This window comes from Balaenoptera ricei, chromosome 7 (genome assembly GCF_028023285.1).
Source record: "Balaenoptera ricei isolate mBalRic1 chromosome 7, mBalRic1.hap2, whole genome shotgun sequence".
NCBI lineage: Eukaryota > Metazoa > Chordata > Mammalia > Artiodactyla > Balaenopteridae > Balaenoptera > Balaenoptera ricei.
Window position 1 is genome coordinate 110,753,887 of NC_082645.1, and position 27,397 is coordinate 110,781,283.

The 27,397-nt window shown below is 39.2% G+C and overlaps 1 non-coding gene and 1 pseudogene across 1 annotated transcript; both read right to left on the reverse strand.

Moving 5' to 3' along the window:
* Nucleotides 1-3,534: 3,534 nt before the first annotated feature.
* Nucleotides 3,535-27,397, reverse strand: LOC132368828 (thiamine transporter 2-like; annotated as a pseudogene).
* On the reverse strand, nt 7,141-7,244 carry LOC132369447 (U6 spliceosomal RNA). The gene has a single exon (XR_009504420.1). It is a non-coding gene; the product is annotated as a U6 spliceosomal RNA (small nuclear RNA).

A 27,397-nucleotide genomic window follows, 5' to 3' on the forward strand; every position in this document is an offset into this window, starting at 1 on the left:
GGTTGTTGCTTATTGGGGAAAAAAAAAAAGACTGAAGACTGTCCTCAGGTCTATAAAGAGTTATGATGAACAGACTCTCGTCTAGGTCTACAGTGGACCAGGGGAAACATGAAAGCAGGGAAGATTCCAGTTGTACCTCTGGAAGATGTGAAGTACCAGGGTGAGGGTGCATTGGGATGGACCAACAGTGGAGGACACGGATTTTCTATACCTGGAGTCCTTCTAAAGAAAATAGGCCAGAGGCCATCCTTTGCTCTGAATTGTTGAGAAAGTCTCTTGTTTAAAGGTAAATGATTAAGTTTCTAAAGATGTAGGAGATGGCACAAGTCTGCAGATGAATTCTTCCCAGTTTCTAAAACTACAAAGTATAGTAATTGAATCCTTCAATTTTGTAGATGTTTTCTCTCTATGTTAGACTTGCATTCACTTAGTTACACACAAGGAGAATTTTCCTGGGTCTTGACAGTCAGGTAATCATGGTATATTCCTGGCATTGCTTGGCTAAGAGTCATTGTAATCCTTATCCCCATATCACACAGAAATTTCAAAAATCTTCATCCTCTTGCACATTAATGTGCATAAATAGAGGTGGGGGGGGCCTTGATCAACATCTTAGATCTGTCTTGCTCATTTATTTGTTCTTCTCATAAGAATGGGATGGAGAATCTCTCTCAGAAACTGGCAAATGCAGAATTAAAACATTTTCACCATTTCTAAGAGTAGTACCAGAGTAAAAACAAAGAAATTAGGACCTAAATCTTCAGGTACAGGCCTAACCTTGGGTCAGTGAACTTTGATAGCACCTGCATACACCTCTTTCCTATCCATCGCAACACATCCTGGCACTGAGCCATTGCTATGTAGGAGCCAGAGGCCATCCATGGTCATGGCCTCTTACAAAAATCACTCTCTGTGATAAGCGTTTTGTGTCAGAGGCCATATACATCCAACTGAGATTTGAAAAGAAAAGATTTAAGGCAGATTTGGAAATGTATTACATTTGTCTTAAGAATATCCTTTTCAGAACGAAATTGAGTCATTTGTTGAGACGTGGATGGATCTAGAGACTGTCATACAGAGTGAAGTAAGTCAGAAAGAGAAAAACAAATATCGTATATTAACGCATGTATGTGGAACCTAGAAAAATGGTACAGATGAACCGGTTTGCAGGGCAGAAGTTGAGACACAGATGTAGAGAACAAACGTATGGACACCAAGGGGGGAAAACCGCGGTGGGGTGGGGATGGTGGTGTGCTGAATTGGGCGATTGGGATTGACATGTATACACTGATGTGTATAAAATTGATGACTGATTAAAAATATATATATATCCTTTTCAGGGATGGGGTAGGCTGATTTGGGGTAAAACGCCAGCTGTTATTCTGGAGTGGCAACAACTCAAGCTGGGTTCATGTTCTTTCAGACCAAGGTGAGATGTAGGAATTTTTGGAAAGAATAATAACATTCCCATTGACTTCAAAGAAATGAGTGTCACAATGAGATAAGGAGACGGAATGTGGGTAAATCAGGCTGCTCTGAGACCTGCTTGTGATTGTTCCATAACGCATCAGTGCAACTATGATCATAAAAGAAAAGAATCTTACAACTGGGGAAATCCTTCCCAACAAGAGTTTCTTTATTTAGCTTTCCTGAATTTAGAGACCACAGAAGGTCCTTTCATAGCAAGACAATTAATAAAAGTAAAAAAAAAAAAGATCTTTAGCCATCAATGTATGGTGCATTATTCTTTTTAAGATTTCATTTTTAGCAGTACAGCACTGCTGGGCAGAATAGGGAAGAAATGGCATGTAATGTACGGGCACAGTGAAAACAAGCGCGGGCGTTGAAGTTGTGTAAAAGAATTTCAGAAAAGCAAAAAAGTAACTATGATTCGACTTTCAAGTTTGTTCAATATGTGAATTGTCTCCAGCGGCTGGGCTGTCTTGTTTGCACAGTTATTATTCACCTCAATAGCAGGGTCTTTTGAAATTATCAATTTGTGATGTGGCAGAGATTACAACCCTTGAGTGCACTGACTTCCAGGTCACAGAAGGAGAGACGGGGGGTGGGGGGGGCGGGCTGGAGGAAAGACTTGCCAACAGACAAACCCAATCCCAGCAAATGCTGCCAGCAGCTGAGCTGGCCCACCTGGCAGCGGCTTTGCTTCCGGCAGCCGCTCTCGTGCTGGCAGCAGCCCTTCCGCAGCCGCAGCCACACGGGCTGCAGCTGCAGGTGCGGCGATGGCGGCAGACCGCGGGGACGCTGCAGCAGCTCCCAGGGCAGCCGTAGCAGCAGGGGCCGCAGCCGGGGCCGCAGCCGACCCGGGAGCGTCTGCACGGGGCGCAGCTGCCGCCACCCCAGCCGAGGCAGCCACCGCACCTTCCACAGCCACAGCTGCCCACGGCGTCAAGTAGGGAGGACGCGAGAGAGATGAGGAAGGAGACACAGGAGGGGAGGGAGGTCTGATGCTGCCTTCTGCTGGGGGAGGCCCTTATATACCGACTCTGTGGACAGGAGAGGGAAGACACATGACCATTTCCCTGTTGCTATTTGGCTTGATTTATATGGAAGAATCCATCATCTCTTATCACTTCCCTTTTAGATACCTTTGTCTTCATCACATTTTCAGTTTTGTTAATTTTTTCATAAAACTATATTCCAGTGCAATTTGAAAAGGCCTAAAAGTTCTAGGGAAGCATGCTGGGAACCAGGCTGTCAACAGAGATGGGCAGACTTCTTTATCATCCCTCACTGCCCAGGGAACATTACTGTGTGTGTGGGCTGTCAGGGGGTCTGCAGACCATACCCATCATTGGACAGCCCCTAGGCCAGGTGGTCTGTGAGCTTCCAAGGGGGTCAGTACAGTGAAGTTTAAGGTATAATCTCTGACCTCAAAGAGTTTGCAATAAAGTGACATTGGGAGATGGGGATGTGAAAATGGCAACACAGTCAAAGTCCACCGCCAAGGCCAGATGCCCTGATCATGCTTTGTAACCAGTGGGAACTGCTGAGACTAGAAGCTTTTATTCTTTACCTCTTCATTTGAAGCATACCATTGTGATTTGTCTTCTCACACCCAGGCTGTAATGATTATTTTAAAAACAGAAATACATCCTCCGACGAGTCTGAATTTTGATGATGTAGTTCTTGGTATGTTTAGCTTTGGATGAGGAACTAATTTTGTCTTTGATGATACGACATCAGTTGATGTCTGAGAGAAACACTTTGCTAAGTAGCCTGACTTAGGGGATTCTGACAGCAGGGCAGTTACCCTGAAGAGTGCGGGGGCAGAGGCCAGAGATGTAGGGGAAGTTGGGAAAAAAAGGAGTCTGTGGCTATGAGGTAAAGCATGTAGTTGTGGATCCTGGTGAGATTTGAGGATTGGTGACCAACATGGAGGCTGTAAAAATGTAGGAAAAATGAAAGTGCAAGTGGGCTATTCATCACACAAGCTGGTGTAGGAGCATCTCTAGCCATCACTGAGAGTTCAGAGACCTTGGTGGGGATGTTTGGTGGCTGACTTTCCCCCAAGCTTCATTTGCAACAGGCTTGCTGTTCAGAACCCATTTTGCCAATCTGGTAAGATTGTTCTTCAGGAATTTGAGTGAGAGGAAATGCTGTGTCGTCCCCAGGGCTGACTGTGGTGTTATCAGTGATCCCAAACCATTTCTGTGGTATGCGGACCAAAGAGCATTTCAGCTGCTCAGGGGGTGCTTGTACAGGCGTGAGCGGCACAGTGGAGCAGAGATATGTGAATAGGTGTGAGAGCTTTTAAAGAGGCAGAATCAACAGAATTTGGTGAGAGACTAGATATGGGCTGAGAGGAAGGATTCAAAGATGACTTTTGAAATAGATTGCCAATTTGATGGGTAAGGAACAGTGGAGAAATTTACTTTTTTGTGGGGGGTGGGCAGGGAAGATTAGGACTTGAGTCTGGGGCAATCGACACTGGAAGTGCCTCTGAGATACCCGCAGGGAGAAGGTAGACTGCGAGTTGGCTAAGTTCAGAGTCTGGAGAAGATTCCAAGCTGGACGTGCACACTGAAGGAACGAGTCCAGGCACATACATGTGGAAGTGGAAACCATGGGTGTGGATGTGAGCGCTAAGGGAAGGATTGCAGGGTGAGAGAGGAGAGCACTGGATCCAGGCTTTCAATAGACAACATTTGAGGTTAAAAAAGAAAAGAGGGTCATTTCATTTAAAAATTTTATTTGCATTTCATTCCAAAAATTTTGGAAATATCGCCGTGAACATGTAACTTCACAAGAACTAAAATGGCCAATTTAATGAGGTGGAAGGCACACAGTAGTAACAAATGGGAAAATTTTGAAAGAGAATGGCTTGTTCAATTTGTATATTCATATTTACTCATCTGCATCTCGAAGTTTCTGTTAAAACAGGGTGATTTCAACTGAATATTTGGAGAGAAAACCATTGAGGAGAAACAGAACAGGAGCTGGTAGTAATCAAGTGCCTTCTTAATTCAAAATCTCAAAGATTCAACTGTGTTTCTGTGAAAATGAAGATCCCTTCCAACATGTTAGCATCTCTTGGTTTGTTTCTAAAATGACTTTAAAGAGAAAAGCTAAAATTAGCAAATGTATTGGGTCAAATATAGTCCATAAGAATGTAAACAAGGAATAACCCCAGACAACCCCATTTGGAAACTGCAATGGCAGCAACGAGGGAGTGACCACTGGTCAGGAGTCTTGGGTTGCTTCCTCTCCCTTCTCCCAAGATGGTATATAAGGGCTTCGTAGAAGGCGGCATCAGACCTCCCTCCCTCCTGGGTCTCCCTCCTCACCTCCCCCGAGGCCTCTCTCCCGACGCCGTGGGCAGCTGTGGCTGTGGAAGGTGCGGTGGCTGCCTCGGCTGGGGTGGCGGCAGCTGCGCCCCGTGCAGACGCTCCCGGGTCGGCTGCGGCCCCGGCTGCGGCCCCTGCTGCTACGGCTGCCCTGGGAGCTGCTGCAGCGTCCCCGCGGTCTGCCGCCATCGCCGCACCTGCAGCTGCAGCCCGTGTGGCTGCGGCTGCGGAAGGGCTGCTGCCAGCACGAGAGCGGCTGCCGGAAGCAAAGCCGCTGCCAGGTGGGCTGGTCTGCAGGTGCTGCTGGTTCCCATTCTGCTTGTTTTTCCTCCGTTCTATGGTCCTGGACTCTCTTCCTGGCTTGCTTTTGTACCTCAAGTCTTCCCATCTGCAAAGTTTCCAGACTAATAGGAAACATCTAATGGAAAAAATATGTATGCAGCCCAGCACCTGAGTAACTGTGCAAATTAGTAAACTCAACTGAACAGAATAATGATTCCTAATGTTTGGTTTTATGGGTATGAATACATCCAATTGACTGCCATTCAGCTCCATCTTTGCTCCGTTTTTACCTGTCCTCATGCATGGTTTTCTTTTCTTTTTTTCCTTTTGTGTTCTTAGTTATCACAGAATATCGTCCAAACTTCCTAATAAAATAAAAACTAGATGCCCGTAAGAAAACATTCTTTTTGTTTTCGTTGTATCTGAGCACACTGAATCCTGGTTTGTCTGTCCTGAAACTTAAGAGAGAATTTATCTTTGAACAAAGCCTTTAAAACACTCACAGTGGCAGCCTCACAAGCAAAGGTCGGATAGGAAGCCCTGCCAGGTCTGGGGGGACTAATCTCTCCTCCCAGTGAAACAGCACTTTGCCTCAGTGACTCCTCTCTCCCTTATACCCAAGCTTGTAGCCTCTTCCCTGGTTCATTGATGCAACATGACATGGCTCATCAGCAGCTGGTCCGCAAGCTAAACAAGGCCATTCCCTTCAGGACCCAAATACAGAATTCATTGGCAGGACTAAGACCACTTGGGCTTTTGACGGGTTTCTTTTACTGGCATATTCAATCTTTTTTCTTCGCCTCTTCCTGTTCTTTGTGTATGAAGTTTTCTTTTCAATTTTTTCAGTACACTGCAATATTCAATAAAAGATATTGAAACATTTTAAAATAAAACACATTAGATTGCCACAAACTCTCCCAATGCCTCTGTCTTCTCAGCTATCTTTAGCAAAAGTAATAAGTGAAATGAAGCCCTGATGAAAGGAAGCCAAGGGGAAAGGGGGTTTTCAATGCATTTTTTCCAGGAGAAAGTCTTTTCTCCCACTCTTTCAATTTAATTAAAAGCAACAGGGTAACCGCTTCTTTTCTTTTTCCTTACCTTTCTATTCCCTTCTTTCCCTCTCCTCTTCTTTCCCCTCCTTTTCCTTTCCTTTTGTCTTTTTATGGTTATTCTCTACAACTTTCTCCAATTGTGGAGATTTTGCTGTTTTATAAGGAGTAGAGATGGTAGGCTGAGGAGATTTTGGGTAGCAATGGTTCAGTATTTTCACATTGATGCAACCTTTATGTTCAAAAAAGCGAAAAAAGATCTAGTGTGGATAACATATAAAAATAAAATAAGTTAATAGTATAGCTGGGCTCAAAATCAAGATAAATATCCCCATGGAGAAGACACAGAATGAGAATGCAGAATGCAAGGCTGTAGCCGTGGCCTTGTTGGGTTCTGGGCCTGAAAATGGGCTATTAAGAGAGTGGGGGGCTTCCCTGGTGGCGCAGTGATTGAGAATCTGCCTGCCAATGCAGGGGACACGGGTTCGAGCCCTGGTCTGGGAGGATCCCGCATGCCGCGGAGCGACTAAGCCCGTGAGCCACAATTGCTGAGCCTGCGCGTCTGGAGCCTGTGCTCCGCAACGGGAGAGGCCACGATGGTGAGAGGTCCGCGCACCGCGATGAAGAGTGGTCCCCACTTGCCGCAACTAGAGAAAGCCCTCACACAGAAACGAAGACCCAACACAGCCATAAATAAATAAATAAATAAATAAATAAATAAATAAATAAATAAATAAATAAAGAGAGTGGGGATATGATAGCAGAGACTAGATATCCCACATGGGATGGGAGACCAGAGCCACGCTCACTTTCAAGGTTAGGTGCCAAGGTGGGTCCTCTTGGGTCTTGAAAAATATCTACTGCTCTTTGCTGCCTGGGGCTATGGCTTCTAAACTATTGTCCACCAGAGAGACTGGAGGATGGACACAGTCCCGAGACGGCAAATCTTTTCCTCCTGCTTCTCCTCCTCTTCCCCTCCCCTCCCCTTCCCCCTCTTTCTTCTTTTAAATATGAAATGTTCCATGACTTTGCATGTCATCCTTGCACAGGGGCCATGCTAATCATCTCTGTATCATTCCGGTTTTAGTATATATGCCACATCTGAGACCACAGATTGACTTAAATCATCTGTGGTTTGAGAATAATCTATAATATCCCATGACTACTATGGGATGGGGCCTGGGGGTGGGGCAGGAAAGATAACTGCAAAACTTCTAGACAGGAAGAAGCAGGGTGTGGGGAGTTGGGGTGAGAAGAGAAAGAAATGAAAACAAAACCAAAACACCTTTCACTTTAAGTAAGTCTGCAAACAAGTTTCAAACACACTTTGTAGTAGGAGCCTCTAAGATGACGCCCAATGATCCTTGCCTCCTGGTGTTGACACACTTGTGAAATCACCTTCTCTTGAGTATTGGTTGGATCTAATGGCTAATGACCACAATGCCACACAAACGGTAGGATGTCACTTCCTTGATTAGGTCATAAAGTCTGTAACTTCCGTCTTCAAGCTGACTCTTGATTTCTTGGCTTGTACACTTTGATGAAGCAACCTGCCATGTTGCAGGGACCCACATGACATGGAATTGAGGATGGTCTTCAGTCAACAGCCAGCAAAGAATTGAAGGCCTCAGCTCAATGGCCCACAAAGAAATGAATTATGCCAACAGTCACATGAACTTGAAATGGATCCTGCCCCAGGCAGGCCTTGAGAGGACCACAGCCCAGTCAATACCTTGACTGCAGCCTGTAAGAGACTCTGAAGCAGAGGACCCAGTTAAGCTGTACCCAGATTCCTGACTCAGAAACTGTGAGATAATCAACATGTGCTTTTTAAGTCATAAAGTGTTGTAGTAATTTGTTATGCAGTAATAAATAACTAATGCACATTTGCAAACATCTAATGTTGAGAAAGAACAATGAAATAAAACTTCGGACGTGAATTCATTTCAGATGAAATTGACTTTATAAAACTGACAATGTCTTTTTTTTTTTTAACATCTTTATTGGAGTATAATTGCTTTACAATAGTGTGTTAGTTTCTGCTTTATAACAAAGTGGATCAGTTATGCATATACGTATGTCCCCATATCTCTTCCCTCTTGCATCTCCCTCCCTCCCACCCTCCCTATCTCACTCCTCTAGGTGGTCACAAAGCACCGAGCTGATCTCCCTGTGCTATGCGGATGATTCCCAATAGCTAGCTATTTTACGTTTGGTAGTGTATATATGCCCATGCCACTCTCTCACTTTTTTCCAGCTTACCCTTCCCCCTCCCCGTGTCCTCAAGTCCATTCTCTAGTAAGTCTGCGTCTTTATTCCCGTCTTGCCCCTAGGTTTTTCATGACCATTTTTTTAAAATTCCATATATATGTGTTAACATATGGTATTTGTTTTCCTCTTTCTGACTTATTTCACTCTGTATGACAGACTCTAGGTCCATCCACCTCACTACAAATAACTCAATTTCATTTCTTTTTATGGCTGAGTAATATTCCATTGTATATATGTGCCACATCTTCTTTATCCATTCATCCGATGATGGACACTTTGGTTGCTTCCATGTCCTGGTTATTGTAAATAGAGCTGCAATGAACATTGTGGTACATGACTCTTTTTAAATTATGGTTTTCTCAAGGTATATGCCCAGTAGTGGGATTGCTGGGTCGTATGGTAGTTCTATTTTTAGTTTTTTAAGGAACCTCCATAATGTTCTCCATAGTGGCTGTATCAATTTACATTCCCACCAACAGTGCAAGAGGGTTCCCTTTTCTCCACACCCTCTCCAGCATTTATTGTTTATAGATTTCTTGATGATGGCCATTCTGACTGGTGTGAGGTGATACCTCATTGTAGTTTTGATTTGCATTTCTCTAATGAGTAGTGATGTTGAGCATCCTTTCATGTGTTTGTTGGCAATCTGTATATCTTCTTTGGAGAAATGACTATGTAGGTCTTCTGCCCATTTTTGGATTGGGTTGTTTGTTTTTTTGATATTGAGCTGCATGAGCTACTTGTAAATTTTGGAGATTAATCCTTTGTCAGTTGCTTCCTTTGCAAATATTTTCTCCCATTCTGAGGGTTGTCTTTTTGTCTTGTTTATGGTTCCCTTTGCTGTGCAAAAGCTTTGAAGTTTCATTAGGTCCCATTTGTTTATTTTTGTTTTTGTTTCCATTTCTCTAGGAGGTGGGTCAAAAAGGATCTTGCTGTGATATATGTCATAGAGTGTTCTGCCTGTGTTTTCCTCTAAGAGTTTGATAGTGTCTGGCCTTACATTTAGGTCTTTAATCCATTTTGAGTTTATTTTTGTGTATGGTGTTAGGGAGTGTTCTAATTTCATTCTTTTACATGTAGCTGTCCAGTTTTCCCAGCACAACTTATTGAAGAGGCTGTCTTTTCTCCAATGTATATTCTTGCCTCCTTTATCAAAGATAAGGTGACCATATGTGCATGGGTTTATCTCTGGGCTTTCTATCCTGTTCCATTGATCTATATTTCTGTTTTTGTGCCAGTACCATATTGTCTTGATTACTGTAACTTTGTAGTATAGTTGGAAGTCGGGGAGCCTGATTCCTCCAGCTCCATTTTTCTTTCTCAAGATTGCTTTGGCTATTCGGGGTCTTTTGTGTTTCCATACAAATTGGGAAATTTCTTGTTCTAGTTCTATGAAAAATGCCAGTGGTAGTTTGATAGGGATTGCATTGAATCTGTAGATTGCTTTGGGTACTATAGTCATTTTCACAATGTTGATTCTTCCAATCCAAGAACATGGTATATCTCTCCATCTATTTGTATCATCTTTAATTTCTTTCATCAGTGTCTTATAGTTTTCTGCATACAGGTCTTTTGTCTCCTTAGGTAGGTTTATTCCTAGGTATTTTATTCTTTTTGTTGCAATGGTAAATGGGAGTGTTTTCTTAATTTCACTTTCAGATTTTTCATCATTAGTGTATAGGACTGCAAGAGATTTCTATGCATTAATTTTGTATCCTGCTGCTTTACCAAGTTCATTGATTAGCTCTGGTAGTTTTCTGGTAGCATCTTTAGGATTCTCTATGTATAGTATCATGTCATCTGCAAACAGTGACAGCTTTACTTCTTCTTTGACAATGTCTTTTAAGTAAGAATTTTTTGGGAATTTTCAAGGAGATAAATAAAGGGATGACTTCCATAAAAAAAGAATAAGAATTTAGAAGGCAAATACAGGTAGAAATGAAAGAAGAATAGATTGATATCAAAACAACCAATCTGAAATCTTGGGAATAAAAATATGCAAGTTGAAATAAAAACTCAAGCAACAAAATAAATGTGGGCACCATCAAAGAGAGAATTTGTGAATTGTAAAATAGATATGAGGTGTTTACTCAGCACACAGCAGGGAGAGAGATCAAGGCCCGTAGTAGAGAATAAAGTGGTTAGTCTCAACATTTTATCTAATCTGGGAAGAAACGTTTTGAAAACTTTCCCAGTGGAGCTGCCTCGTATGCCCAAACATTTCTTCCCACTACCCCTAAACTCATTCACCTTGGACTTAAATTCAAGACGCCTGGGTGGATTAAATTTCAGGCATCTTTTATCCTTGGGTGGATTAGTTTCCAGGCAGCTTTCACTCTACTAAAAACCTCAGACTCCAAATTATCACAAAGCAAATGTCAGTGTTTTCCATTAGAACTTTTAGTGAATATTGAGTTGCTTAAAATTAATTAGAACACCTCTGCTTAGACAGATCAAGTAAGAATTTAGTAGATTGTGCATCTGTTTCTTTTCTGGGGATGCTCACTAGCCAACACCACAGATCTCTGTGAGTTAGGCTATTCTGATCACTGTTTTGGCTCCACTGTGGTAACCATACCATCTTGTCTTTGGCTATTAAGTGACAGCACTTGGCCTCTGCTACCCCAGGACCCCATTATCTCCATTGCATTTAAGTATCTCATTTCAATGGTATCAGCTCCTACTGTAATTTCTGACCTGTAGAGAAAAGCAACCACAGAGTTCTTCAGGAATGCTGGGCTCCCCTCACAAATGTATTTCTCACAATCATGGTAGCATATTTTAGCAATAGTGTATTTTTTAGTTAAGCTTTGTACGTTATTTTTTAAAGATATAATGCTATTGCACATTTAATAGACTGCAGTATAACTTTTTTTAAACATCTTTATTGGAGTATAACTGCTTCACAATGGTGTGTTAGTTTCTGCTGTATAACAAAGTGAATCAGCTATACCTATACATATATCCCCATATCCCCTCCCTCTTGTGTCTCCCTCCCTCCCACCCTCCCTATCCCACCCCTCTAGGTGGTCACAAAGCACAGAGCTGGTCTCCCTGTGCAATGCGGCTGCTTCCCACTAGCTATTTTACATTTGGTAGTGTATATATGTCCATGCCACTCTCTCACTTCGTGTCAGCTTACCCTTCCCCCTCCCCGTGTCCTCAAGTCCATTCTCTACTTCTGCATCTTTATTCCTGTCGTGCCCCTAGCTTCATCAGAAACAATTTTTTTTTTTTTTTTTTTAGATTCCATATATATGTGTTAGCATACGGTATTTGTTTTCCTCTTTCTGACTTACTTCACTCTGTATGACAGACTCTGGGTCCATCCACCTCACTACAAATAACTCAATTTCGTTTCTTTTTATGGCTGAGTAATATTCCATTGTATATATGTGCCACATCTTCTTTATCCATTCATCTGTCAATGGACACTTATGTTGTTTCCATGTCCTGGCTATTGTAAATAGTGCTGCAATGAACATTGTGGTACATGACTCTTTTTGAATTATGGTTTTCTCAGGGTATATGCCCAGTAGTGGGATTGCTGGGTCATGTGGTAATTCTATTTTTAGTTTTTTAAGGAATTTCCATACTGTTCCCCATAGTGGCTGTATCAATTTACATTCCCACTAACAGTGCAATACAGTATAAATTTTATACACACTGGTAAACAAAAAATTCATGTGACTCACTTTATTTTGATGTTCACCTTACTGAAGTGGTTTAGAACCAAACCTGAAATATCTCTGAACTATGCCTATATACAATACTAGTATAATAATAATAATCACACATTGATCACTTAATATGTATTGGACCTGTGCTATGTATTTCTTTATCTATTATCCAAATCAAAACAAATCACACTTTTATGAGGTAAGGCACAGACAGCTAATATATATCATTCACTCTAGGATATTTCATCTTTCTGCTCTTGGATGATCCCAGTTGTCTGATTTCCATGCTATTTTGGGGACAGACTTGAAAGTATTGAAATAGTATTTTGGGTCCCAGTTGCTCACCGAGACCATACAGATGGTTTGTTTCAGTTTCATCAACTCCATCTTTTGGTTGTATCCTGTTTACTGCCCAATAGCTGAGGCTTTAATGTGATGTTGATGAGGTTCATGATGGTCCTGTCTTTCATGGTATCTTAGTCTAGGATAAAACACTAAAGAACCATGTATTTTAGCACCATATATATTCAGGAAGCCTGTCCTCTGAGTCCATGGTGGGAGAGACCAGACTAAAACTGTGTTACTGGACTCCTGTCAGGAGTTGAGTCCTCTGATTCGTTTAGTTTCCGACCCATAGTAGAACTACATTTTCCCTTTCTGTATTTGGCTGAATAGATTATGTAAATGCTTATTATTAGGAAAAGTCCAACAATGACAGAAAATTAACTCCCCTAAACTAAAAACTAAAAAAAAAAAAAAAGAGAAAGAAAAAGAAAAGGACATTAATGAGTCACATAAGTCTGACACTGAATATATATAATGATATTTTACTACAAGCTGAGAGAACTTCCGCAGGTCTGATTCTCTGTCTCGGTTTTCTCATTTGTAAAATTAGAATAATAACAATACCTACTCACACACTTGTTGTGAGGCTTAAATAAGTTGTTAAATGTAAGGCATATAGAAGGGTGCCTATATAGTATGAATTCAGTAAATTTTAACTTTGTATACTTCTGAAACTCTCCAAATATATACATATTCTAAAACTATAACTATATAGTTATATATACAGATATAGTACATATTTACTATATATGTATATATAGTTTATTCTTTTCCTATAATGTAGTATACTTGAAAAAATTGCAGTGTTTCCATCTAGAACCATTGAAATTATATTAATAGACCTATAAAAGTTTAGAATTAATGTATGTTTCTAATGAAATAATTGAACCCTTAATTGTTTTAATGACTCTCTTTATATGTCTAGATCAAGAGGCCTTAATTATATTTTATATTTTAAAATTTTAACTATAGTAACTTAAAAATTTTTTTGTTTGTTTGGTGTGAATTTTCTCTATCCCCCATCTCCCCCTTGAACTTTAGACGTCCTTGTATTTTAGATGTGTTTTCTATAAATAGAATATATTTGGAATCATTTGTAATGATTCCATTTATAATTGGAATCCTGTCTGGCAATACCTTTTAGTATTTTACTTTTTTTTACTGGGTAATTTAACTTAAAATTGTTTGAATTTAATTTTTAGAAAATTATGAACGTTCACAAAAGTGGACAGAATAGTTTACAAATGCCTATTTATCCATCACCAGGCTTCATCAATTACCAGCTCAGAGCCAATCTTGTCTCATCAATGCCCCAAGCACTTACTCTTTCCCCTCATAGATTAATTTGAATCCTGTATCATATAACTTAATAAATATTTGTGTGTATCTTTAAAAATAAGGACTCACGAAAGCATAACCACAAACTACTATCACATCTAAAAACATTAATAATTCTTTAATATCTCTAGTCAGTGTTCAGATTTCCCTGATTAGTTTCTTGGTATGAATCAGGATTCAAATAAAATTCACACATGGTAATTGATTGATAGATCCCCTAAGATACTATCAACTTCTTTTTCTTATCCCCTTGAATTTTCTTTGTTGAAAAGAACCATAGCTTCCCAGATTCTGGTGTTTTTGAGTGATATCCCTGGATGTTATTTAATGAGTCCTTGTATCTCCTCTATTTTCTGTAAATTGGTAGTTCAGTCTAGGAGCTTTTTATTATTTCTTACTACTATATTTTTCGTATTTTTTCATGCTCCTGAATTCCCCCCTCCTTTCTTGAATTCTTTAGTGTTATCATTTTTCCATAATATGTTGTATTCCTCTCTTCTGTATATAAATTATGTAATCTATTTCTAATTTTTTAGGAGTTACACTTGACATATTCACCCTTAAACAAAGCAGGGGTGTATAAGAATGCTGGTGGTGGGAGTTGTCTGTCCTGGGTACAGTCAGTAAGGGGGAGAATTGTCCGTAGAGAATTTAAAAGCAGTAATAAAACTGATTAAAACTCTGTTTGCATTTTATTATTGCCATGATCCAGCAATTCCGCACAGTGATGCTGATAATTCTTTTAAAACCTTTGTTGGTCTGATTATGCTGTTTATTATTTCAGTTGATTTGCTTATGATATTTTATATCCTTATATGATTTTGGAGTTTTTAATCATAAACTCATATTTGGTGGAATTTCATCTGTGGTAATATTTTGATTCTTGTGTTGAGGGACACTCTTCTAGAGAGCATCTGCTTTTAATACATATATGTGCCTGCAACCATTGCCAATCTGGACCACTTTAAACTAAATTCTCAGCTTAAAAAAAATTAGCTTGCAGGAATTGGGTTCTAGAATTACGTGAGTGCTGGCTTATGAAGACAAATTCTTAGAGTTAATTCTTCCAATTCCACCCAGATTAATCTTCTTTGTTAGGGTTTTTTTCCCCTGTTTTATTCTATTTCACCACTCACTGAGGATGTAGCCCTTTGGGGTGCCACTGAAGCCCAAACTCCAGGTCACTGGGGGAATCAGCAGATGCCTTGAGCACATGACAGACTCAGTGCTTCCTTGTCTATCTGGTTTCCTGTCCTGCTTTGACCTCTGAGGATTTTTTCTTACTTATTACCAATTCAGACATTTATTTTAAAAAGTTAAATTTATATCCACAAGTTTTAAATGTTTTGTAGTGTAAGGATTTTCCTGATATCTAGTCTGTTGTTGCTTTAATGGAAGTAAGCCTTTCTTATTTTAATATTTTTAAAAACACTTGTTGAAATTTGTTTAAATGTCAAACATCACTCTCTTCTTCTTCAAGTTCAATCCCTCAGTCTTATTCCCCTGAAGATAACTGCACTGAGGCCGTCTCCACGAGAATAGAAAGGTAAGAAAAGAAGTTGTCTGAATGATCAGGGCCCAAACACGTTGAAAATCCATATAAGTCGTTGTTTTGTTTGATATTCAAAATCTGGCTTTCAACTTCAGCTATTCTTTGAGTTGACTCCAAAATAGCTTATGAAATAGTGAAGCCTAAGGCTGAGCAACTGTACACATCACAGGTTTGGATTAATGGATGTGAAGTGAAAATACTCATCTGAGCTACCTGAGCTGGCAAATATTACATGCTTTAAACACATCTGAAAATTTTCAGTTTTGGTGTGTGTGAGGCTGCCCCAAATTTGAACACATCCCTATTTCATGCACTTAAAATAACAGCATCACTGCTCTACTTTCTGTGAGGTAATCTTTCTGTTTAGAGTGTCCCTCCCTTAACTAAGCCCTTTGGGGTTATAACTAAAAATCCATTTTGATGATCCTAATTTTATTTAATTTAGAGTAGACGAAAGCATCAGTTATCCTAGCTAGATAACCTAATGGAGTGTGTAATCAGGGTCCATCTGGCAGGTCCTAGAGTAGCTGAGTGCAATGGCTTTCTGCCAGGAGAGCTAGAAAGGATCACTTTGCATTCCCCAGGGAGGACAGGAAAGACAGAGCAGCACAGCACTGTGATTTTCATGACATCAAGTGGCCACTTTACACCACTACTCTTCTCTTTTCTTTTTCATGTGTACTTCCCAAACTTGGTGGTAATGGGGTTTAGGACATGCTACCCCCAAATATGCATCTTGGCATACTAAATATTTTTTTTAATAGGTTCTCATTAGTTATCTATTTTATACATAGTAGTGTATATATGTCAATCCCAATCTCCCAATTCATCCCACCCCCCATTTTCCCCCCTCGGTGTCCATATGTTTGTTCTCTATGTCTGTGTCTCTATTTCTGCTTTGCAAATAGGTTCATCTGTACCATTTTTCTAGATTCCACATATATGTGTTAATATACAATATTTGTTTTTCTCTAATATTTTTAATGGGAATTTGAGACACTACAGGTGCAGGAAGGACTTTCTGACCTTCCCCTGAAGCAGGTCATTAGACCCTCATGTGAGAGGTGCCCTCCGTATACCCAGAGGAAATGAGCATCCTTACCTCCAAAGACAAAGGGACACAGAGAGGAACCTGAATGCACAGGCTATGCTAAGTTTCCCCCAGTTTACTACTCTTAGCTCATATCCTTTCTGTCCTATCACATTTTTTTCATGACTTTCCAGTCTTCATCAAATCTAAGATAAAAACACACAGGTTTAAATATTTCTCTGGGTCTTCATTTCCTTATGAAGGCTCCTGTGGCCCATAAAACTTAGATCACATAAATTTGTATGCTTTTCTCTTGTTAATCTGTCTTTTGTTACAGAGACCCAGCTAAGAACCAAACACAGTAGGAAGAAAAAATATTCTTCTAAAATTGCAGAGTTGCTTTTCATATCTTAAGCCTCCAGACCATCCAGGGAGGAGGAGGGCGAAGGCAATGAGATTCATGAATGGGAGGAGGTCCTAACTGTCAACTCCCTTAATCGAGAAGAAAAGGATGTTCACCCAATCTGTTCCCCATTCAAAAGAGTATCTTTGCAAGTTGGAGGGTGGAAGGATGTGTGTGTGTGTGTGTGTGTGTGTGTGTGTGAGAGAGAGACAGAGAGAGACAGAGAGAGATGGAGAGATAGAGTAACAGGCAACCAATTTGTCAATAGCTGGGTGTTTGGTGTGAAACTAGTGAGGTGTTATTACTTCATTTACTTAACTAAAGGGTTATCTGAAGAAGTTAACCTTTATTGAGAGGTTGTGTGGTTATTCACCCCCTTCCTCTAACACCCCGTGCCCCACCCCCCATATTTTAGACTGAGGAATTTCATCTATCTTTTAAAAATAAGATTCCCCCCAGGAAATTATATCATCTATATATCACAACATATTCTTATGCTTTTAGTAAAGATAGAGACTTTATAGTTACCACTCCTTGCCTAATTGGCTGTGTATTTAAAGATTACTATTAAATTATTCCTTAACTCTTTCTAGATGAGGTAAAAAGATTCTTTTAGCTTTTCTCATGGGCCTTTTTCCCCCTAGCCTTTCAGTAATCTTTGAAGATGTGCTTGAATCATCTTTCTAAGCTCTTCATGGCTTTTTTTAAATTGCAAAATTCATAAGTAGCCCATGTTGTCATAACGGTTTGAGAAATGCTAAGAAAATAGAATTACTTTAGGATGTTTCAATGCAGTCTTCTCTCTGATAAATCTCTGTGTCATGTGGAAAATGCTGACATTGTACTTTCTAGTTTTTTAGATTCCAATCTTTTAAAATGGCATTACATTAAAGAGCTCATGGGATGTCATAAGTGCATAATCAATGATAAATGAACGTTTATGATGGAGATTAGGGAGTTATTAATCAATATATCTTTACAGTCTTGGCACTTAGAAGTTTAATTCAAGCATATTTAATTAGATTCCTACCAAAAATCAATTTTGAAGAAGTTTGCTTTTCAAAACCAGGGATTTGCAATAACACATTTTTGTCTAGGGAAATATTTTATTGAAATAGGATTTATCTTCTGTTATGCCTTTGGATTGTGTGTTTTTTTGCTTACTCTGCTCTGGCACCTGGGTAAACAAGTCCTTTCTTTGGGAGCTGAGGTTGAAAACAATTTTCAATGAAAGAACCTCAATGAAAGTTGTTCTTAGTGCTGAGGATGTTGGCAGAAACTAGAAGAGAAAATATAGAAATACAAAGAAAGATTTTGGAGAAGTTTCTTAAATCTAGATTTCCCTTGGTTGAGAAGTTAAAAAGATTAAAAATCTTGTATTATCAGGGGAAACAAGATGAAGCTTGACTTTTTCTGCCAAATTTAATTTTTTTCTGAGTCTTTGATATTTGCATGAACTCCCCAGAAAGGTCAAAATGATTTGCCAGCAAAGCAGACATTTAAATCAGGTTATACAAAATAGCAACAGAAGGAGGATAGACAGATTGATGGATAATTTTCATCTCAAGTTCTATTTTGCCTACTTCAGTCATAGGAATATATTCATTTCAAATTAAGACACAGTGGGTTTGTGTAAAAAAGAAGGAACTATCTGGAGATGATTAACGTAAAAGTCCTTAGAAAAAATAAGTACATCCTAACAGTGTGACTAATGTGAATATTTATTCCATTAGAAGAAGAGAGAAATGCACCCATGTATTGAATACACTATGGGCCAGAAATCATGTGTTTAACAGGCTGGTATTTCGTCTCTGTAAAACTTCATGAAGTAGGTGTTATATTCTCCATTTTATTGATGAGAAAACTGAAACATTAAAAAAGGTGAGGAATTGCATGAGGAGTACAGATGAAACAAGACTGACCACAAAATGATAATCGTTCAAGTTGGGTGAAGTTTCACTACACTATTCTACTTTTTAAAGTGTATTTGAAATTTTCCAAAATTAGAAGTTTTAAAATAATTACTAATAAACTTGAATATTCAAACCTATATTTTTCTGATTTCAAGCTTGTATTCTCTCCATCACACACTTAATAATTTCTGAAAAACGGGAGAAAATTGCAAGCCAGATAATAAATCGGGAAATCAAATTTAATTTTAGAGAGTAAAAACTGCTTGCTTTATTATCTCAAAAAGTATTGAATCTATATGAATCTTAGTTTTAATATTTACTAAATGCAGATATCCTTCCTTCTATTGAACAAGTGGGAGATTAAAATAGATTTTTAAAATATCCTGGTGTTATTTTATTTAATTGTGTTTTGTGAAATGATTTCTTTTTTTGTTGTCAAAGAAGATAGCTCAATATTCTAAATGTTTTGTATTACGTATTTATAGAGATATGTAAAATTGACCATTTTGTTCATGAGATTGAGTAGGCTTATGGAATTTGTGAACTAAGCTTTAATAAGAATGAACTTTAGCCAAGGCAAGGAAAAACCTTTAGCTGTGGGAAATGGGAACCACTTAAACGGGAATGACTTTATGGTTCTATTTTAGGTAGTTATTTTAGGTAACCAGGACATGGAAGAAACCTAGGTGTCCATTGACAGATGAATGGATAAAGAAGATGTGGCACATATATACAATGGAATATTACTCAGCCATAAAAAGAAACAAAATTGAGTTATTTGTAGTGAGGTGGATGGACCTAGAGTCTGTGATACAGAGTGAAATAAGTCAGAAAGAGGAAAACAAATAGTGTATGCTAACGCATATATATGGAATCTAAAAAAAAAAAAAAAATGGTTCTGATGAACCTAGGGGCAGGACAGGAATAAAGACGTAGACGTAGAGAACAGACTTGAGGACACGAGGAGGGGGAAGGGTAAGCTGAGACGAAGTGAGAGAGTAGCACTGACATATATACACTACCAAATGTAAAATAGATAGCTAATGGGAAGCAGCTGCATAGCACAGGGAGATCAGCTTGGTGCTTTGTGACCACCTAGAGGGGTGGGATAGGGAGGGTGGGAGGGAGATGCAAGAGGGAGGGGATATGGGGATATATGTATACATATAGCTGATTCACTTCGTTATACAGCAGAAACTAACACACCATTGTAAAGCAATTACACTCCAATAAAGATGTTTAAATATATATATATATATTTAAAAAAAAACAACAAATGCAAGCATTTAAAAATTATGTGATTCAGTGAAAATGCACTACTTCAGGGCAAAGAATTACCAACTAAACATAACTAAAACCAAAAATAACCCTGGGTCCCACAAAGAGAACAGAACAGGTGGTCCAAATGAGCCTTATAATTTCAGGTATTTCTTGTTAAGCTAAAAATTTTTCCCTTGAACTAATGTTATACTAGATTAATGTTTTGAAACCTAGATTAAATCAAATGGCAGATTCCCATTTAGTATGTAAATTATTCCAGGCTGGAATCTTGATTTAATTTGTACAGATGCTTAAACAGCTTGTCAGTGATGACTTGGTTTTGGATAAGACCTATGCACATGGTGGTTTCGGATGAAACCACAATTCTGATGGCAGGCTGAGACTGGCATTGACTACTAAGATTTCTCAGTCTAAACCCAGAAAATACTTTCCCAGGTACCTGAAATTACATGTAATCATATTATCTAAGACCTTATTTCAGAATTCCTGCTGGGTCATTTCTCAGTGGCACCCACTTGTTCACTGTGGAGCCATAAAGCTACCATGCAGAGTACACGGCCCCAGCTAGTAAGTTCTTGGAAAAAGAACTGTATTCATGTTCTTCTGTTAGGCATTTAACACTAAATACAAGTGAGCCTTTGTGATAGTCTATAATTTAAAAGATAGAACCACCTTGAAATTTTATTTAATTGTTTATGCCCCATGTATTATGGAATCATGGGATTGGCATTTACCAGCTTACCCTGTAACTTAAAGGAAAGTAATAGGAACACTTTGTAAAGCCTTAAAGAACATTAATTTGTACCTATATGAAAATAGAATGGTTAAATTAAAAAAAATTCAATAGCCCAAAGTTTTTTTAATATTTTATTCATTCTTTTTTTTTCTCTAGAAAGGCTGGTCACGTGCTCGCCATGGAGCGAGAACCAGGATAAACACCGGGTGTATAATCATGAACAATCTTGACACTATCCTCACAGAGCTTGCACTCCATCAGAGAATAAGTAATTGGTACTAGACAACTGTTTTGTCTAATATTTAATTAAATTTATCAGTTTTTGTATCATGAAAAAGAAATAGGAAGTAAATATATTTTTATAGAAGAATCACAGTCATTTTATATGAACTTTTTATATCACATGATGGTTGAAACCATGGTCAATAATTTTTAGAATTTCTTCCAAACCTGAACACTAACCTTTTGCATTATAGATACATTTACCCCACACTTGTTAAGTTTATTTTAAAATTTGCCTAGAAGTTAGAGTAGTAATTAGATATGAGTGAATTTACAGAGATTGGATCTTGAAGAGATATTAGCACTCCCATGTTCATTATAGCACTATTCACAATAACCAAAATATGGGAACAACCTAAATGTCCATTGATGGATTAATGGATAAAAAAATGTAGTACATACATACACTGGGATATTATTCAGCCTTTAAAAAAGAAAGAAATTCTGCAATATTGGACAACATGGATGAACCTTGAGGACATTACACTAAGTGAAATAAGCCACTGACAGAGGACAAATACTGCCTGATTCCATTATTATAAGGTATCTAAAATATAAAATTCATAGAAACAAAGAATATAGTGGTGGATTCTAAGGGCTGGGTAGAGAGGAAAATGAGGAATTGCTAATCAACCTGTATAATTGTGTATATTTCAGTAATGCAACATGAATAAGTTCTAGAGATCAGAGGTACAACATTGTGCCTATAGGTAACCATACTGTATTGTACACTGAAAAATCTGTTAAGAGGATAGATCTCATGTTATGTGTTCATACCAAGAAAGAAAAGGGGGACACTATGAATGAAAAAAATCAATAAAATGATTCTGTTAAATAAATAAATGGAATACCAAAAAGATAAAAAATCAAAACCTGAAAAATATATCACTGTTTATTAATTGTGAGGTTTTGTCTGATTTTTTTTGCCTGATTACTAATTTTAAGTCCCAAGAGAAAGTTGGTTAAAATAGAAATATAGTTCCATTGTCTCTTATATGAAGCATTAAATATAACAATGCAAAATGCTATTTAGAGGAACTGGAAGAATAAAGAAAGAAACATATTTTGTTGCTTGAGATTTAGATGGCTAAAGAAAGAAATGATACATACATAAGCTGCTATAGTTATAAGAAGCATGTAACTTGACTTGAATATCAAAGACCAGCAGAGCACACCCAGCTATTAGCTGTGGATGCAAGAGAAACAGAGAACGTGCATCAGCTGCAGAGAAGATTCCCAAAGCCAAGATTCCCAAAGCCACTCTCCCAGAAGATTCTAGTTGACGTTTACATGGCCCACTGCCATGTACCCCTGAAAAGAGAGGAAACCCCAATCATCCTGTTATTCTATGCATAATAAAGTAGTGTACTGTTTTGCTAAAATCTACATTGCATAAGCACTGAAGCATTTCCAGGCTATGGTAAATAAGGTTGACTTATTGTGAACTTTGATTGAATGAAAAATCACTTGATCCAGCTCTGCAAACTGTACATATCTTTTTTCTCTCAGCGTTTGAAATAGACCAACTATGTTTGGGTTTCCATAAATCAGACTGGAAAGGACCCATAGAGGTCACTTTTTCTTTCCTCTTCCCTTTGCAGAAGGTAAAATTTAGGCTCAGAAAAAGCCTGGTGTCAAACAAAAGCAAATCCAGACTTCGACAGGGAGAGGCTTATTTAAAAGAAAAACGATTGGAATCTGGAGAATGCTGCAGTTGCCAAAATCTGAAAGTATCTTAAAATCAAACCGAAAAAGGTTTTTCTTTTAAAAGATAATCCTTTGCTATTGGGCAAGCGGAGATACACAGGATCTTTGGAGGGGAAGTTGGACAAGCAAGGGGAAGTGACCAATAGAGTCTGACAGGAAAGTGTCCCTCTGTGGTCAGCCAAGTCCCCGGAGAAACAGATAAGGCAGGGGGTGGAGGCCTGTAGGAAAGAGAGGAGCCTGATTAAAGTTTGGTCAAGACAAAGCAATAGGTAAGAAATGGGCAATTGTTAACCCTTGGTGACCGACTGAGGTACCAAGTTCTTCAGCGCAAACACTAGCTCTTTCTAGCACACCCTTTCTCTGTGCCATGTAAGGATGCTCTAGTAAGAACGGCCTCTCTCTTTGTCCTTGTCTCTGTTTTTCTCTTTCTTCTCTGTAACATTGTTTAAAAATTTTTTCAAGGTCCCTGACAGATACCAAACTTCCTTTCCAGAATCCTCTCTACACACTTCTTCCCCATTTGTGTGTTTGTACATTCCCTTCTTTATTTGGTCATTCATTCACTTACTTGCCCACCAAGCATTTTTGAGCTTCTCTGTGGGAAAACATGGTAGTAAACTATGGATCCTTGCTCTTGAAAATAATACACCCTACTGAAGAAATGAGACAAATAAGTTTGTAGTTTTTTACAGAAAAATGTCTTATTGAAGTATAGTTGAATTACAATGTTGTGTTAATTTCTGCTGTACAACAAAGTGACTCAAATATACATATAAATATTCTTTTTCATATTCTTTTCCATTATGGTTTATTACAGGATATAGAATATAGTTCCCTGTGCTATACAGCAGGACATTGTTGTTTATCCATTCTATATATAATAGTTTGCATCTGCTAATCCCAAACTCCCCAATCCATCCCTCCCCCACCTTCCCTCCCCCTTGGCAACCACAAGTCTGTTCTCTGTGTCTGCGAGTTTGTTTCTGTTTTGTAGATAAGTTCATTTGTGTCATATTTTAGACTCCACATATAAGTGATATAATATGGCAATAAATTTGTAGTTTTAACAGAGTGTGACAAAGATTGTAAAAGTTCTGATCCTAACTCAAATCGAATGTAACCCTAACCCAGTGGTTCTCACCAGGGGTGTTTTTGCCTCCAGGGGACAGATGGCAATATTTGAAGACATTTTTGGTTGTCATGACTGGGGGAGGGGCTGGCTACTGGGATCTAGTGGGCTGGAGACTGGAGATTCTGCTGAACATCCTACAATGCACAGGACAGGCCCCATGACAAAGAATTACCCCGCCCAAAATGTCAATAGTGTGAGGATGAGAAACCCTGACCCAAGCCCTGACCCAACTAATGGAGTGCTTAGGAGCATATGTGGCCACAGGACAATCCATTTTATAATGTGCATAATATAGACAAACTTCCAGTGTGTTCCCACAATGTGCTGGGAGCTAAGTAGCCAGTTGTCAGATTTCTTACTACCCTCAGCTTTCTTTCTTAAAGACATAGTTTAATTTGCGTGAGTCCTTAGGTCAGCAACCCAATCCTACCTTACATGGTTTTGCCTAAAAATTTGACACTAAGTAAGGTCTTCACTATCACCAAGACACTAAAGACTATTTGTGTTTAAAGGGCTTGTCAAGAATACATTTTATGAAAATTTTATCTTTTCTACACATTACCTGGAGAAAAGAGGAATTTTTCCTGCTTCTCCCCAGGAGCAAGTACTTACAGAGGAAATAAGTGAAGGGGAACCAATTCCTAGAACAGTTTTCTAGGAGTCAAAATAGAATTTCCAGAAAGGGAAACGAGAAGAATATGAGCTCAACAATGGACCCTGGTATGGTCAATAAATACATGGGTGTGGAACACCCCAACTTCAAAAATAAGTATCTTCAAAGTCTTATTTGATGTGAAGGCTTTGTTTCATCAGGAAGATCCGTGTGCATTGTTGGGCTAACTTCAAAGACGGCTCTGGGCTCTGCCTTCTGACTGTAGAGTATTAACTTCTGCATCAGCCCATCTTCCCTCTCTCTCTGCAGTCCCCTCCTTTTGGAAAAGTGTTTCAAATTTCACAAAATATGTTCTGGGAAAAAGGAAGAGTGCTTGGACATGCATCTAAAAAACCCCAAAAACTGTAGCTTCGCAGCTGGGAGGGAAGTTTTGCTAAAACAGAAAGCCCAGGAAGGGTTGAAGGGTGACTCCAGTAGCAGAAGCTGGACACCTTCCATCCCCTAGAGACCTTCTCAAGGCTTCTCCAGCCCACTCAGTCTCCCTGCCTTCTTCCTACGGGACAAGATGCAATATCAGAAATCTGTAGTAAATAAGGATGAAACAGACACGTACCAGCCAACTCACGGAAAAGCCATAAATGCTCAGGTACACCATATCCTCTCGGAGGGCCTTTCCCTTTCCAGAAGGCTCTTTGTCCTCTGCTGCCATTTTCACCAAAATCAAGGATTACTGTTTATTTGTTAAGGGTGACTATGTCCTCAGTTCTTTTTTTTTTTTTTTTTTAAAGAACTATTGGCATAAGTGCATTCTTTTTTTTTTTTTAATTTTTATTTATTCATTTATTTATTTTGGCTGTGTTGGTTCTTCGTTTCTGTGTGAGGGCTTTCTCCAGTTGTGGCAAGCGGGGGCCACTCTTTATCGCGGCGCGCAGGCCTCTCACTGTTGCGGCCTCTCGTTGCGGAGCACAGCTCCAGACGCGCAGGCTCAGTAGTTGTGGCGCACGGGCTTAGTTGCTCCACGGCATGTGGGATCTTCCCGGACCAGGGCTCGAACCCGTGTCCCCTGCATCGGCAGGCAGACTCTCAACCACTGCGCCACCAGGGAAGCCCCCTGTCCTCAGTTCTTATTAATGACAATTGAATGAAAGTATTATATGCATGAAAGGCCAGAGAGCAAATTATATGGGATAATGCAGTAACTTGGTTGTGGAGAGAAGATTGGATGGAGGGTTGTTAGAATCCAGTCTGAATGCACTTTTATTCTAGCAGATAATTGGATATGGTAGGGAATGGGGTAAATGGGTATGGAAAATAGTCTTAATAGAAGGCAACAAACTTTGGCAAATCCCCACATGTATAGTTAAGGAAAGATACAGATATTTAAGTTGTCTCAACTGGAAAACTTTGAAGTGATAAGACAGATCCTAGAGCAGTAATTTTCAAACATCTTTGACTAAAGCTTGAGAAAGAAATATCTTCTATATGTTGACCAGTACATATATATGTGTGTGTAAACTAGTTTTCACAGAACAGAATTTATCCTTACAAGCTGATGCGCTCTCTATTCTATTCTGGTTAGAAATCCACTAAGTTGATTTCAAGATCTGTATGTTATAAAGGGCCAGATAGTAAATATTTCAGGCTCGTGGGCCACATATCTTTCTTTGTTTTTATTTGGTTGTTTGGCGGGATCTAGTTATTTATTTTTTACAACCCTTGTCATATATTCTTTTTTTCCCCCTTACAATGTTTTAAAAATGTAAAAACTATTAGCTATGGTAGCCCATGGGCCATCATTTGCCCACCTCATATTAATGGTTTGCAAATCACAGTTTAAAGACTAGAGTTACTAAAAGGTTAGAGAGAGGAAAGAGCTTTGATAGTTTGACCTTGAACCACCCAACTCGTGGCCAAACCATGTTTGACCAGTGGGACAGCAATTTGCACCCCCTGTTTTTAGGGATGAGTGAAAGTCTATCTTCCATGTATAGCTTCATCAAAGCCTTTTGTTATATTGTTTCTTTTAAATTTTGTGACAATAACTCGTTTCTTTTTCAAAGTAGTTGGTATTCAATGTCGAAATCACTACAACAAGATTATCCAAGAATACTATTTGAAAGAATACATTTCTTGCACAATGATAAGATATAACTACATGTACCCCTAAAGATAAACTATAGCTACCCCCAAAGTTTGCAAGGGCTTCTACTGCTCCATTATATATTGTGGAACTCTGGGACAATGCCTTGTAATCTCACAGGATTTGAACATAGTTTAAAACCTGGTTAAAACCTGCTGTGGAAAAAGCCCACCATAGGGACCAGTAAAAAATATGTGTGGAGGAGTAGCACTCCTTCAAATCTTAGAACTACTGCAGAAACTCTCAAAGCTACACTTTCTGGCTTTGGGCTGCTCAACTAGCCATCATCCAGGTCCCCTGAAACAGTGATTTGTTCTTGGCAGACTGGTTCGTGATCCTTTTGAGGTTCCTCTAAGACAGAATCCTTTCCTGGTAGCTTTGGAGGAGCTTCTTTGCTGGGTTTTGCATGAAAAAACATGCTCTTCTTAGGCATTGGTAGGAAAAGTGAGAAAAGGAAGGTCATGGAGACAGAGGCCAAGGATATGACGTTGAGGTAAAAGTATAATAGGTTGGCCAGGGATACCAAGAGTTGGGCCAGCACTGAGGCCGCCTTGTAGGCCACCAGCGTGGCACTCCTGCAGTAGCCACTCACTTTCTGATAGTGCTCTGGGCTGACCACGCTGTAAATGTAGGCATAGTAGGCCACCTTGGTGGCAGTGACCATCCCATAGAAGAACTCTACAACCTGCATGGTCTTCACTCCTTGGCCAAACAACAGCAGCAGCCAGGTAATGATGAAGCTAATCCCTTGTAGGATGTTGACTGGCTTGTAGTGGACGTGATCGGTGAGGATAAACACGGGGAACAGCACCAGGTAAGAATACAAAGTGAAAGACAT